Here is a 14298-nt window from a genome sequence, read left to right as displayed (position 1 = left end):
AGGAGAGGAGAGGAGAGGAGAGGAGAGGAGAGGAGAGGAGAGGAGAAGAGAGGAGAAGAGAAGAGAGGAGAAGAGAAGAGAAGAGAAGAGAAGAGAAGAGAAGAGAAGAGAAGAGAAGAGAAGAGAAGAGAAGAGAAGAGAAGAGAAGAGAAGAGAAGAGAAGAGAAGAGAAGAGAAGAGGAAAAGCCAATGCAATGAGTCCAGCATCTTCATCATGGGATCACAGCAAGTATATCATCTTCTATCATAGAAGGACCACACTACAGCCAGGGATGAAGCCCAGGCAGCCCCGTTTTGCAGCCCCAAGGCTCCATCTGGGACCTCCCACCACCGTGCTGCGCCAGCGGATCCGTGCTGATGGAATCGGGAAGCAGGCATGGATGCCAGTGATTTACTGGGAGTGCAGGAGGCTGCTCACTTTAATATATGGCAAATATGGCATGAGAGTGTTAATGCAATTTATACTGTAAAAAAATTATCTCAGCACAAAGTATGGAATTACTTGGGAGGATTTATGCAACAGACATAAAATCCAGTGGAAACAGTCTAACCTTTCTCAGGCTTATTAAGTTTTCTTTTTATTTATGGAAATGTCTTAATTTATGCAAGGTGAATGCCAGAAAAAATGCTATAGATTTAGCCAGAACCTATCTCTTGCTATTTATAGACTTTCAGAGACATAGTCTGCTCTTGTTTACATCAGGGGTAAAATTATGTGAAGTCTCTGGAGCCAATCCAAAGTCACCTACTTTGTTGAATTGGGTACCAGCACTTTGGTACCAGTTGACCCCAAAATGATGCTAATAATGAGCAAAAAGTGTGAAGAAAAAAAATGGCAGTAACAAAGAACATGAAAAAAAATTGCTTTGTATCCTGCTTATCCTTGTTGTATATGTTGCACTAAATATACACCAAAGTAACACTCTTCCATCCTCTCCTGTGTGCAAGCAGCAAGATGCAGAACTCTCTGAGGATAACGGGGTTTCCCTGGGGCCCCAAGACAAGGGGCCTTGGTGGTGAGGAGCATCTTTAGCCAGGTCACCAAAGAAAAGGTGACACTTCAGTAACCAGACTGTCCTTCCATCAGTGCTCATGCCATGCCCTTTTTCAGCCAGTTCCAACCTAACTGTGACAATGTACTTCAAAAAAACTGTGGTTTTGTAAGTGTCATGAAAATCAGAGAGGCATAAATCGATGCTCTGGTGAGAGGAGACAGAGGGTTATACCATCTCTGGTAGGGCTGGCCAGCCAGGGAGGACACTTTCAGCTGGCCACCAGGAGTGTCACACACAGGGTGGCTTTTATAGTACAGAGGGAGGAGGTGGATGGAGGAAAAAAATCCCACAAATCCATTGGAAAACAGGCTTCTGTTCTTCATCAGTAACACATCTTGTTCAGTGCATCTGAATCCCACACAAATTTCATCCTGTACTTTTCCACAGCTGTACCACTGAAGCATCTTAATTTCTTACAGGCATTAATGAATGCAACCTTAAAATAACCCCCTTAGATCAGCTGGGGTTATTAACTGGAGGTGCCCATAAATGAGCTCCAGCAAATCTTGCTCCAGTGGCTTCCAACACCATCACGCCACTCATCTGCTGCAACTTCTCCCCAAGGTCACCGCCGCACAGCTGGCAGAGGGGAACGGGGCCTGGCTCCCCAGTGCCTCTGGCTTCCCAGCCCACATCTCAAAACCTGGCACAACAGCACCAATGGGGTCTGGCATCTTGTAAAAGAAACTTGTATTCAGTGTCTCCGAAGCCCAGCGCATGATGCAAATGCAGGAGGAAATGAAATGACATTGGGAAGGGAGTCTCTGGCCTGGCCTTTGGAGACCTTGCCCTTGGAAATGAGTTTTAAGAGAAATAGTGTGTCTTCTCCTCTGATTTTTAAAAGCAAAGGATTTTTAACGTTCCCTGTTAAGGAACTGTCCTCACTCCATGGGGCAGGGGAGAGGCCAGGGTGGGGGCAGCCAGCAGGAGGGGGAATTTGGGCCTCAGAGCCCAGATTTTGCCACTCTGGCTGATGGTGAGCAGAAGGTGTCGCATCCTGCTGGAGAACCATCCCCTAGAGGGAGGCATGGACCCAGGCTTTCTCAGCAGGTTTCCCTGCTCTCTCCAACCAAGGCAAATTCAGGTCACCTCCAGGCTTGGAGGAGTGTTCTCTACCAGGCTTTTGGACCATCTCCTCCACCCTAAGCAGCACCACTTCTGCTTTCTTTGTTGTTGCCCCCCATCTGGTGCCATTTTTCCCAGTTGAGCTGTGTCTCACTCCTGTCCTCCCTTCTCCATCCTCTGCTCTGTCTCCATCTCAGTTCTCTCATACCCCAGTTCCCAACCCAGCTCTTCAGGCTCTGCACCTCTCCCCACTGTGTCCAAATCCACTGAGGTCTGTCCCCTACACCAAATCTAATCCGCAACTCTCATTTAACTCTTTCATCCCTCCACTCCTTCGTACGGCAGCATCCCAGCACGGTCCATCCCTCCTGCATCCACCCCAGGAGAACAGAGAGCAGCAGGAGACAGTCCCCAGGCTGTGCCCAGCATCCCAGCAGCAGGAAGGGCAGGGAGGAGGAAAGCCCGGTCAGTAAAGGTCTCTGCCATCACCCTCCGGAGCGATGCACACAACACACAGGGGCTGTGCTAGGCACTGGCAGAATCCCTCGGGAAAGGTGCTGCTGGGCCCCCCCATCCCTCTGCTACAGCCTGGAGACCATCTCCGCCATCAAACTCCGACCTTCTACTCCGAAGCACAGAGTTCCTTCTAGGCAAAACATCCATAGCAATCTCTATAATATAGAGAAATCACCTTAAATCTCTGAATTTATTCCCAAGAATAGCTGCATTCAGCTAGCTGAAAATTTGCGTTGCTACATACAAGCAAATATAATATGACCGTGTGTGTGTATCAGGCACAAGCTGAAAAACTGCCGTGCAAAGAGCTAATGCTCAATAAAGTTATAATCAAATGGAAACCAGAATCTTATAATGAAAAATATTTAGAAATCTTAACAGCAGGCATCACAGTCTGCATTACTTACTACAGGATAAGGACTAATTTCTACATCATTCTGTGCCACAGAGAAATCTGAAAACAATGTTCATATTTCATTTATTCTTCACTCCACCGAAACTCCCTTTCAAATCAAATCAATGTTAGCTGAAAGTAATGTTTTGCCACAAAAAAAAAAAGGGTCTTCGGATTTGTTCTGCTTCCATCATTTCAGTTACACTTTTCACTATTTTTTGGAATGACGCCCTGCAAATCCTACCTTGTGCTACAAAACTGCTTCAGTGTCTCCCACCTCCCATCTCTCCGAACTCATCTGTTTTCCCTTTGCTGTTATCAAACTGTGCGACACGGCCATCTCTGCCTCTTCTGTAACCCACATCGACCCGGAATAAACAGAGGGAAAATATTAGTAAATGTGATTCCTTTAACCAAGATCTTATGCGTGCTCTCTAAACAGTATCTGATGTGGCGCGTATGTAGATTTGCCTTTGAAAGAGTCATTTAGGGGAGACGCCTGGAGGATTCCCATCCTCCGAGTTTGCCAACACTGCTGGCATTTCACTACAAACACTTTTAGACAGATGGGTGGGCACGACGGCTTTGACAAACTCCCGGCCAGGACTTCTGCAAAAGCTGCGTTTGCCTGCTTAGCAGTTATAAAAAGGGAAAAGAAGAGGGTGGAAAATGCAGTAAGCGATCCGTCTCTGTTGTTGAGCAGTTTTAATTGCTGGCATGGTGGCGCAGCCCCCGTGGGGACGCAGGGGGCTCGTTGCGGCAGAAGCACCGTCGCTGAGCCCCGCAGAGCCGCCACGAAATCCCACCTCAATTCCCATCCCCATTAGCAGCAAAATATGTAAGACAAAGGTGCTGAAAGGATATAGCAGGCTTTTCTTGCTGACCGGTTGTGTACTACAGCGGTGGAAAAACAAAGTTCAGCTGTTTCAAGGATGTGGGGTCCAATCTTCGCGTCAAGTCCACCTTGTCCCACCTGCTCTACTCCCAGGTTCATTTGACGACTGGCCCGTTTGCTGACAGCCTGGTGAGGTCTGGAGACCTCTTGGCTGGTTTCATCCATCCTTGTTATTCATTATGTACAGTTTTATGCTCAGGGAGTGTTTTACTCGACAAGTAAAGCCAAATGAGGGGCAGTTAAGGCAGGGGCCATGAACACTGAACCCCATCACTCCAGCAAGGGGACAGGCAGGTGACACTTTGGGTAGAGGCTCTATGGCACAAGGACCTGATTCCTGACCCCTCCTCACATTCCTATTGTACATTCATATATATAGTATGAATATATTTATTGGACATTCATATTGGGTTATTCACCCATGCATGAATTATCTATCTGGCTCCAGCCTCCATGGCAGGACATGTCCCCTGCCTCCGCCTGCCAGGGGTCTCTGGTGTTGGTGAAGCCATCTCCCCAAAATAACAAGCCGAACCCCTCTCCTGACTCAATGTGGAGCTTTCAAAGGAACTCGAGGGGAAAGAGCATCAGTGCAAAACCCAAGCACCACAGCGGGGCTTGCACCAGCAGCCGCAATGGCACTGGAGGGCACAAACGAGGAGCAATTCAGCACAGCTGGAGGAATAACAAAGCGCAGGACATCGCCGCGCTGCCAACAGCGGCTCAGAGAGGTGTGTAACCGCTGCCCTTGGCTCCTTCCGACCTCCACGCTCTGCTTTGTGTCCCGCCGCAATTTGCTGCCGTTGGGTTATTCAGCTCCCTCTTCACGAGCATCCCAGATACCCAGCTGCGATGTGAGCCCACTGCGGCTGCTTGCTTCTGGGTACTGTAACATGAAGGGGCAAAACCGTGGGGTTTAGTTTCGTTTTAGTCCTTCCACATGTATTGCTTGTGGGTTTGGGGTGGCAGAGGTACGACGGGTGAAATCGTCCTTGTCCTCAGGGCAAACAAAGATCCAACTCCAGCTGACAGTTGTCCAGGCAGGGCGATGTATGTGCTTGACAAATCTTGGTTTCGGCCTCTGAGCATCAACATGAGAAACAGCTTTAATCAATCCCCCTAACTAATGATGGAGAAATGGGAAAAATTATAAAAAAACCCCAAAATTTGGGAGTATTTCTTTCCAAGGCCGCATTTTAAAATAAAGATCTGAAGGTTTAAGCGCCTGATCATTCAGATAGCCACTCTCTTTGCAAATCTCTTGCAACAATAAAAAAAATAGGAGGTTGAAGTAAAATAATAATAAATAAAAGAACCACAAATAAATACAGCTGCGGTGACGAGAGACTTCAGTGACCACTTTAGTTTTGTGAGCTGATGCTCAGCCCCACGGCCAGGCAGACATGGACAACAGAGCTGGGATTCAGCTGAGAGGAGGACCCTGAGGAGGAAAGGAAAGGAGGTTTTACGGTCCAAACCCTCCGTATTTTGGCCTCCTGGCACACCAGTCGCCAACCAGGCGGCTGAGGGACACACAAAATGCTGCTCCGGTTGGGAGGGAGCTGGGCACCGGGAAGCACAATTCACCAGCAGTGGTGGCAAGGTGCCACAGAAAGACAACATCTTGCTGTCAAGCCAGCACTGGAGAACAACTCCTGGACTTGATCATTGTTTTAAGAAAGCAAAAACCCTGTATCACTGCCCAGGAGGCCACGAGGTGTCTGGAAGGTGGCAGCGGCACCAGTCGCACGTCGCGCAGCCGGAACGCAGAGCCACATGAGGATCCCTGTGAGCGACAGCTCCGCAGCAGGAGCCGAGCTGACCACCCCTCCTCGACACGGATATGGAAAGAGAAACAAAGTGCTTCAAATTTGTCATTGCCTGCTCTTCACCTGTGCAATCCGCCTCGCGCTTTGCTTTAGCCCAGCGATATCCTCCGGGATCTCCTCACAAACCTCCCCAGGGAGCTGTGCCTCCTGCACTGCGGCCGTTCCCACCCCACGTCCCCGGCGTCCATGGCAGGGACACTGCAGGGACCTTGGCCCCAGAGCCTCCTCTCCTTCTCCCCATTTCCCGTAAGAGATGTTGGCCTTAAATCAACTCTGATTCAAATGTTTGAATCACTGGCACGGAGTTCATCCACCTGGTTTTATTAGTTCATCGACAATTTGTGATGCTTTGCATATTAGCGTCAACCCTACCTTACGCAGTGGCCATCAGGGGTGGAACTTGTCACAGCTGCATCCCAGTGTCACACCAGTAATCCTTTTCCAAGTTAATTGGCCCCGGGGCATGCTGCACACACCGTTGCATAAAGCTCTGGTTTTGCCTCTGGGGCAGCGTGAACCAGAAGCCGGCTTTGCTCCTGGCTGGTGTCCTTGTGCCGGTGACGTGGAGCCTCCCAAGCTCATGTCAGATGCCCCGGCACGCTCAGACCAACCGAGCCCGACACAGCCTGGAGGGCTGGGTATCAGGATGAATGCAGACAACTAAAAATAGCTCAGAAACTGCAAAACCAGGGCATCCACCTGGACACCACGCAAGTGACTTAGTTCCTTCCAGGGATCACATGCAACCAGTGTCTCTGGGGGAGAAGGAGGACAATTTGGAGCACCCACATCACTGCTGTGCTCTGGGGGACCATCTGTCTCCATTGCTTACAGAGGCACTCAGAAACCAAGCCTTTAAATCAGGCGCCTGAAATCAGACAGCATGAATAGCCCCCGGGTTTTTATTTATCGTGTCTGCCACTTTCTTATTTGGTAAATAATTTTATTTAGTAGCTCATATTAGAGAAAAAGAGTTTTATACAAAAACGGAGCCAGAACACCTCTTTATACGTCTCAGGCTACGTTGTGTGATAAATTTGGCTGGCCAAGTCTTTGCCTCCAGCTACAGAGAGACCCCAGCCCACGCACAGCCTCGCTGCTGGGCCTCTGGGGGTTTGTCCCGGGGGATTACACTGCTCCTGGGGATGGGTGCCAGGCTCCTCACTGCCCGCTGAGGGCCCCTGGCATCACACGCGCCGAGTGCTGGACTGGGCCTCCCAGCTCTCACCAAATCACGCTCAGTTTCCTCAGTGTCCCCAAATCCGTATAGCGCCAGGCAAGCTAATTTAAGTTTTTTAGTGCCTGCCAGAAATGCTTTCCTCCTCTCTGCCCTCAGCTTTGCTCCCCATATAAATGGGAATTACAGATCTCTCACTCTAACCCAATAGCACTAAGACAGCAAATCCATGAAGAAATGCATCCTCTTTTCTGGTACTCAATGGGTTACGCTTGCTTAAATCCCCAAAAATGCCTGGTAATCACCCCAGCCATGTTTCCAGTGGTACCAGCACATACAACGTGGCCACACAAACCCGCAGAGCTGGGCTCCCCGGAGCTCTAGACGTCTGCAGAAGGACTGACACGCTCCCCTGCATCACCGCCCTTCCAAACCCATCAGGACCTCGAGCGAATGCCCTGAACCCCATCGGTGCCGTGGGAGCTGTACAGGCTGTTCAGCTGCTCCGTGCTCGTGATGCTCAGCCATGGGGATCCCAGACCACACAGGTTAATGGGCTGCCCACGTTTCCTAATCCTCCGAGCAAACTGCCAGGAATGATTGCTGGCCCCTGACAAAGGTCATGCTCTACCAGGGCTCCCTGCTCATTGCGCTGGGATGTGTTTTCTTTACACTTGCATGTAGCTGCCGAGGCTCCCTTATTTCCATGCGTTTTGTTTCTGACAAAGCATTTCTGTTGGAAAATACCCACTGCTTGGTCCAAGCATGGCTTTCAGCCACCCTCCCTGCAGCCATGGGGGAGGAGAGGAGAGGAGAGGAGAGGAGAGGAGAGGAGAGGAGAGGAGAGGAGAGGAGAGGAGAGGAGAGGAGAGGAGAGGAGAGGAGAGGAGAGGAGAGGAGAGGAGAGGAGAGGAGAGGAGAGGAGAGGAGAGGAGAGGAGAGGAGAGGAGAGGAGAGGAGAGGAGAGGAGCCAGCTAAACCCACATCCAGGCACCTGACCGGGTGGTTTCCATAGACGTTGGGGACCCCTGGACCTCAAAGGAAAGGACCCGCAGGAGCTCAGTCCGCTCTCAGGCGCAGCATCTCTGCAACACAGGTGGCATGTGCCCTTGTCCCTGCCATCCCCGTTGCCTGATCTTGCGCTGGGGAGGGTAACTCCTCAGTGTACCAAGTGGTTTCCCTTCTGAGCAGGCGAGGCTCGATACCATCAGGAGGAGAAACAATCCTCTAAAATGGAAAGCAAAGATGCAGAAATGAGTGCTTTTAAATCACAGCCTGCAAAGCCCAGTGCCGGGGTGCCAGGGCACCCCGGGGACCAGGACGGTTCCTCTCCTCCTGCCCACGCAGCTCCACAAGTGAGCGGGGCAGCTCCCACCTCACCCGCTCTGCAATCACTTTTCCAGGAGTCTCCATTTCCTCCCTTATCATCTTCCCTCTCCTTTGATCCTCCTTTTCCCTCTCCCGCCCACGGGATGTGATGCTTTGCCCCGTTCTCCGGCAGTAGCAGAGCTGCTTGTGTGGAGTGATGGTGACATATTGTGGCTGGGCTGGTTAATCACACGTATTCCCAAGAGCTATCAAAGCTGGTTGGATATGAGGTCTGATCCAATGCCAAATAATCACATTTCCACCCCAAAAACCTACACAAGCCAGCAAGAGCTGTGGTTATGCAGCTGCTCTGGGCTCAGCCTTTCTGGTATGGTTAAAGGCTGAAGTCTGAAAGATTCTACACTATTGATGGATAATTATATACAGGCATGGAGCATTATTTAATGTACTATCTCGACTTCAAAAATATTCTGATTTAAGCTTGACCCTGCTGGTATTTACATATCTAATTCTCAGCTTACTGCTGCCTACAGGCCCTACAGGTCAGTAACACTCTTAATTAAAGCCCTGATGGGGCTTGGTGTTTAAGGCTGTGCTTAAATCTATTGACTTAATAAAATTAAATATGCATCATTATTTATTGCTGACCAGTGCAGGTACGTGTGGATAATTCACACTCACCCTATACACGTCTGGAGGCAGACCCTGGCTTTGTGTTTAATTTCTGTATCATCAAACAGAATGGTGGGGCCAGGCTCTTGGGCACTGCAAGGAAGATAATCATTTAATTCACATCATTATCCTCATTTAAGGTAAAAAGACTTCTTCCATGCTAAAGAACATGCATAAATAGTTATCAATTTATTTATTTATTAATTGTTTTCAGTCATTCATGCCTGTGTTTATGCACTTTACGAACCCAGAGCTGATACACTTCACGCCAGCAGGTCGAGGGCAGTTGCAGCCCCAGCGAGCGCTTCCAGCAAAACATATTCAGGCTGCAGCATATCTGCACAGAGGTGCCCGAAAATATCCAAGTCCTTCCTTGCGCCCTCATGCCAAACTCTCATTTCAGAACTGTGATACCAAGTCGCTTAAATACTGCCAGTTTATGCAGCATCTCATTTATCCTTTAATAGTATACTTACTTTTTTTCTCAGAAGAGAGTGGTGTCTAATCACGTCAGGATTTTCTTAAGTAATTCTGCCTCAGGGTAAAGAGCATTTTTTTTTTTTTATACAACAGCGATGGATCTATATGGCTTTAAGAGGCAGATTCTCCTAACACTCAGGGCCTGGCTTAGAGGAGGCTCCTGAACTGATTCTGTCAAAAAGCGTTTGCATTTTCTTCAGGGCGAGTTAGAAAAGGGGAAAAAACCTAAATGTGTTTTGACATTTGTATTTCGAGTGTTATCTGTCAAATATGCCAGGGCCAGATCACAAATTTCCTAAAGATTGTCGTGGCTACCCAGCCTATCAATAGCAATCCGGAGCTCAGACACGATCCAGGCGGAAAGGCGCCTTGATAGAGTGCAATGACAGATTTCGCATTAGGACAGAGGAGGAATAGGGGGCAGCTAACGGCATCTTTAAAATTGCACATGGGTCTTCTCGGTAAGTGAGGTCTGACAGGCCAGTTTGCAAAAACCAGAGAGCAAACAGAAACCAGAAGGTTGCCCGAGGCCACGGCCGCGCTACCTGGAGCTGATCGGTGGCTTTGTCACACGAGTCTTTCGCCCCTTAACGTTTTCTGCTGCTGTGGGCAAAATTACTCTGTAGGAAGCCTTGACCTTTCACTTCCTATTTGTATGTTATTTTGGAGCAACGGCTCTCTCCCGGTCCCCGTTTCTCTGAAACCAGCTAGGAGCAGCGGGACTGTGCAGGAAAGGGCAAGCGACGTCACCGGTGGCTGAGGGATGCTGAGGAGAGGGGCCATCCTGGGATGGGCATCCCCATCTCCCTGGCTCCAGAGCCCCGGCTCTGGGACCAGCAGCAGCACCGGCCTGGCTACCTGCTCCGGCAGGACAAACAGCCCTCACTGAGGACATCCAAGAGCAGCCTTGCTTATGCCCATGCCAAATCAGTGGCAGCAGAGGACAGAGGCTGCTTAGATTTTACATTCTCTCATCTCTTTAGTCGCCCAGGTTCATTATTGATTCCACCTGTGACACGACGCAGAAGCCCCCATCGACTACAGGACCATTTAGGATGATTTCTGATACTCCAGCAGCATCAAACTAGATCTGCTTCAAGGTGATCTGCCAGCTCTACCTCCCCGTTGTTTCCAAAGCACCCTATTTTAATACTCCGGTTTAATACCATGTGGAGAGGAGATCTGCAGGTCCCGTTATTACATGAAATTAAAATTCATTGTGCCGGTTACATTGTTAGGTTTAATGTATCGGCACCGCCAGCAAAACAGCGAGAGCCCACCCCACGCGAGATGCCGCCCGTTGTATTAGCTACATTGATTTGTAGATGAGGAACGCACAAATTGATGGCACACTGTACTCTAACATTGTAACGAAAATGCTAATGAAATGTAATGCTGTGTAGAGAGACGTGAGTTTTCCCCGGCTGTATTAACAGTCAGGCTGGACTGGGGCGGGGGCGGGGGAAGGTGCTGGGGTGTTTGCTGCTGAATGTGCTTGAGATCCCATGTGGTAAAGTGATGCTGGTCTGTTTGACCACGGGTGACATTATCCTTACCGACAGCATGCTTGTCCCAAGGTTTTCCAGGGACTGTCAATACCCTGAGTTCCTGCTACAGATGCTGTCAACCATTTAATTATGGATGCTTAATTGCCGGTGGTGGATTAGCCCCTGGTCTCCTCCAAACACCAGCACGTACGTGCGGCAAAAGCTGAGTTTCAGAGCCCAGACAACGAGCTCCCAGGTAGCTTTGATTTCCCATAAGGTTGTCCCTGCACCATGAATTCCGTCACATCCAGGTGGATGGGCACGGGCCTCGTGAGGTGTTTGCTTCTCACTTAGTTAATCCTTGTTCAGAGCCAGGGCAGGGCCCACAGAATATATTCTGCAGTGGACTGCATTTTTGCAGGATTTGAGACATCACTTGAGTATACAATGAGCTGAGGGAGCAATTCAAAGTGCAATATTGCAGGAGGCACCACGAGTCCCCCTGTGCAATATGACATGGAGCATATGTGCCATATGCATCTCACCTCCCCCAAGGTTTCTGGGAAGGATGCTCTGCAAAGCACCGGACCCTAAAAGCAGCTGACACTGAGGGACACTGAGCACCGGTCCCTCTTTTCCCTCCCAGTTTAATTCCAACCTGGTCCTGGTAGTCCTGCCCCCGCAACCTCTAACTCAGACTGCACACAAACACTGAGCTGTTGTAATCCTTCCTCTCCAGTGGGTCAAGATATTAATCACTGACACCGCGAACAGGAACCATTGGCCACCACAAGATTGATGGAGTCCCCAGAGGGTAGGTGGGATGGTGAGGTGGCACACAGAATGACTCTTAAAATATAGCTACCATCTATTTCATAGTATTGATAGATTTGAATATCAGCTGTGTACCTGTTTACTAAATTTAAGGGACTTTTAATACCCATGTTTTATCTGTAATTCTACTTTCCTACCAAAATCTAATGTCTTCTGAATCCTGTGTCACTGCGGACATAAACATCTCCTGTTTCTTCATTCAGAAGAGGGAAAAATAACCCATCAATAATAAGGAATATAGAGGGTAGATTCATTTTTTAGCGTCATCAGGATGCCAGAGCCAGGATATCGAAACAAATGCAAGTGCTATGGCACAGCCGCATCGCCTGTGCTGCTGGGAGGCATCGCTCCAGAGAATAGAAACATTTCTCTTTTTTTTTTTTTTTTTTAATTTATTTTGGAATCAGAGGGTTTTACAGGCAGAATAACCCCTGTGAATAAGCTTTCCAGGGCAGTTTGTCGGCTCAGCGGGAGCAGCGCCGGAGAGCAGCCGGGATGCTTGCTGGAGCAGCCACCCGGGCCGCCCCAGGCAGAAGCAGCCCAAGCACTTGGCCCTGGGACAAAAATCAGTGTCCCTGCTCTGAAAAGGCTCCGAACTCATCCCAGTGCAGCCAGAAACCCCCAGACAACCCTGCACCTCCCAGGGCTGCCCCAGCATCAGCCCAGCACTGGCCTCCAGGCTCACCCAAACATCCCCGTGAGATGCGTACTGACCTCCAGAGAGATGTGTCAGCGCTGGGGAGTGCACCAACAGCCTAAAGGAAAAATCAGGACCAGGGCTGGGCATTTTGGGACATCTCACTGTCACCAGACCCAAATACCATCTTCTCCCAGCTGCAGAAATGGCCCCTTGCCCGAGATCCCAGGATGCAAACCCTGAGGAACAGGACTGATCCCATAACTTCAGGAACTCCCTTCCGTCAGAGCACCAGCCAGGTTGACAACGATGCTGACCACCATAAACACTCCGGGTGTCCTTCTGTCCAGCTGCAAATACACACAACGCAAGTTCCCTTCAGAGATGAAATCACAGGAATAAGACAATTTCAGAAATCCTCAGCAAGGTCATCCCAGGACACACCGTAACCACCTCTAGCACCTTGCTAATGGGGCGGATAAATATTTAAATCACATATTAGCTTTCTCGCTAGCTACTTGCAAAGCACCCAGATCAGCGGGAAACTTGGGCTCTGCAGCCCACCAGGGAGATACCAACCCGCTGGGCAGCCCAGAGCTCGCTCCTGATGGTGGAGAGGAGGAATAGGCACCGTAGGGGATGAAGGGATGTCCAGCGGCGTGCCAAGACCTGGATCCTCAACAACCTGTGCCAGTGCAGGACCAGCCTCGTGGCCTGGGACACAGTCCTGTCCCGCTCTGCCACTGCTGAGCTGAGCCGGGTACTCGCAGAGGTACTTCAGCATCTGCTTGAAAATACATTAAAGCTCTTCCTCTTGATGGACACATTTGCAGTATAAATAGTTATGTCCTCTTTATTTCACTCTGAGGTTTAATTAATATATAAATCAAACGCTTATAAAACTCACAAATGCTCGGGAAGATGTAAAATTTAATTAGTTTGCCCACACAACTCCATATGTCAACTGTTAGCTCAATTACTCTTTGCCATGAAATACTGACTGCACTTTCCCATATTAGTAATTTCCCTCTATCTCAGAGTCATGGTTAATCAACACCCTGAACTCAACACACACACTCGTGTTAAATTAAATATTGAGCACAAGGAGCGAGAGCCTCCTTAATGAAATCACAGCTGGATTTTGCTCAGAAATGAGATCCTCACGCAATATCGGGGCAGATGATAATCTCTGGGGTGCGGGGCCATAACCTGGGCTCTGGGATTGCGCACCGGACCAGCTTGCAGGACGTGCCCCGCTGTGCTCATGTTCTTGCACGGAGAAGAAATGTTTATATATATAATCGCACATTTCCTCCCTGGAGGAAATATATCCCTGTGCGGGTTTTCTCGGGCTGGGAGAGGGATGGAGCAGATGCCGGTCGGGCAGGGACAGGAGGAGAGAGGGATGAAGCACGTGGCGGGGATGGGTGGGAAGGGGCAGGCAATAGATACGCTGTGATCGGCTCACACACGTGCAAAGTGCAGGTATGCAGCAGTTAAAGACGATGATACAATCTACCAGTGTATACATTAAATACGCATTAAAAGCACGTTTAGGTCAGCCTCCCCAAGTTTGGCAGCGAGACTCAGTACGAACGAGGGCCGCCGCTGCATTTACTCCTATTTCCAAATTTTCAGGTGATGACGAAATGTCAAAATTATCATCTGGAAAAGGGCCAACAAACTCGACACCTCTCCCCGCCCCCAGCATCCCCCTCCTCCCCATCCCCATCCCAAGGGCTCTGAAAGCCCCACAGCCGAGCCCTGTGCCGAGCCCGGCGGCTTTCTCCCCAGCGAGCCGTGCCACAGGGTGACTTGGAAGTGACCTTTGCTGGCTCGTCCACGGCTCTTGGCAAGCTTGGCTGCTCCCAGCACAACTGCCAGCGGACGGCATCGCGTGGGCTCCCGGCTGGGCCCATCCCACCGAG

Source organism: Larus michahellis, chromosome 7 (genome assembly GCF_964199755.1).
Source record: "Larus michahellis chromosome 7, bLarMic1.1, whole genome shotgun sequence".
NCBI classification, from domain to species: Eukaryota; Metazoa; Chordata; class Aves; order Charadriiformes; family Laridae; genus Larus; species Larus michahellis.
Note: the sequence above shows the minus strand (reverse complement) of the source record.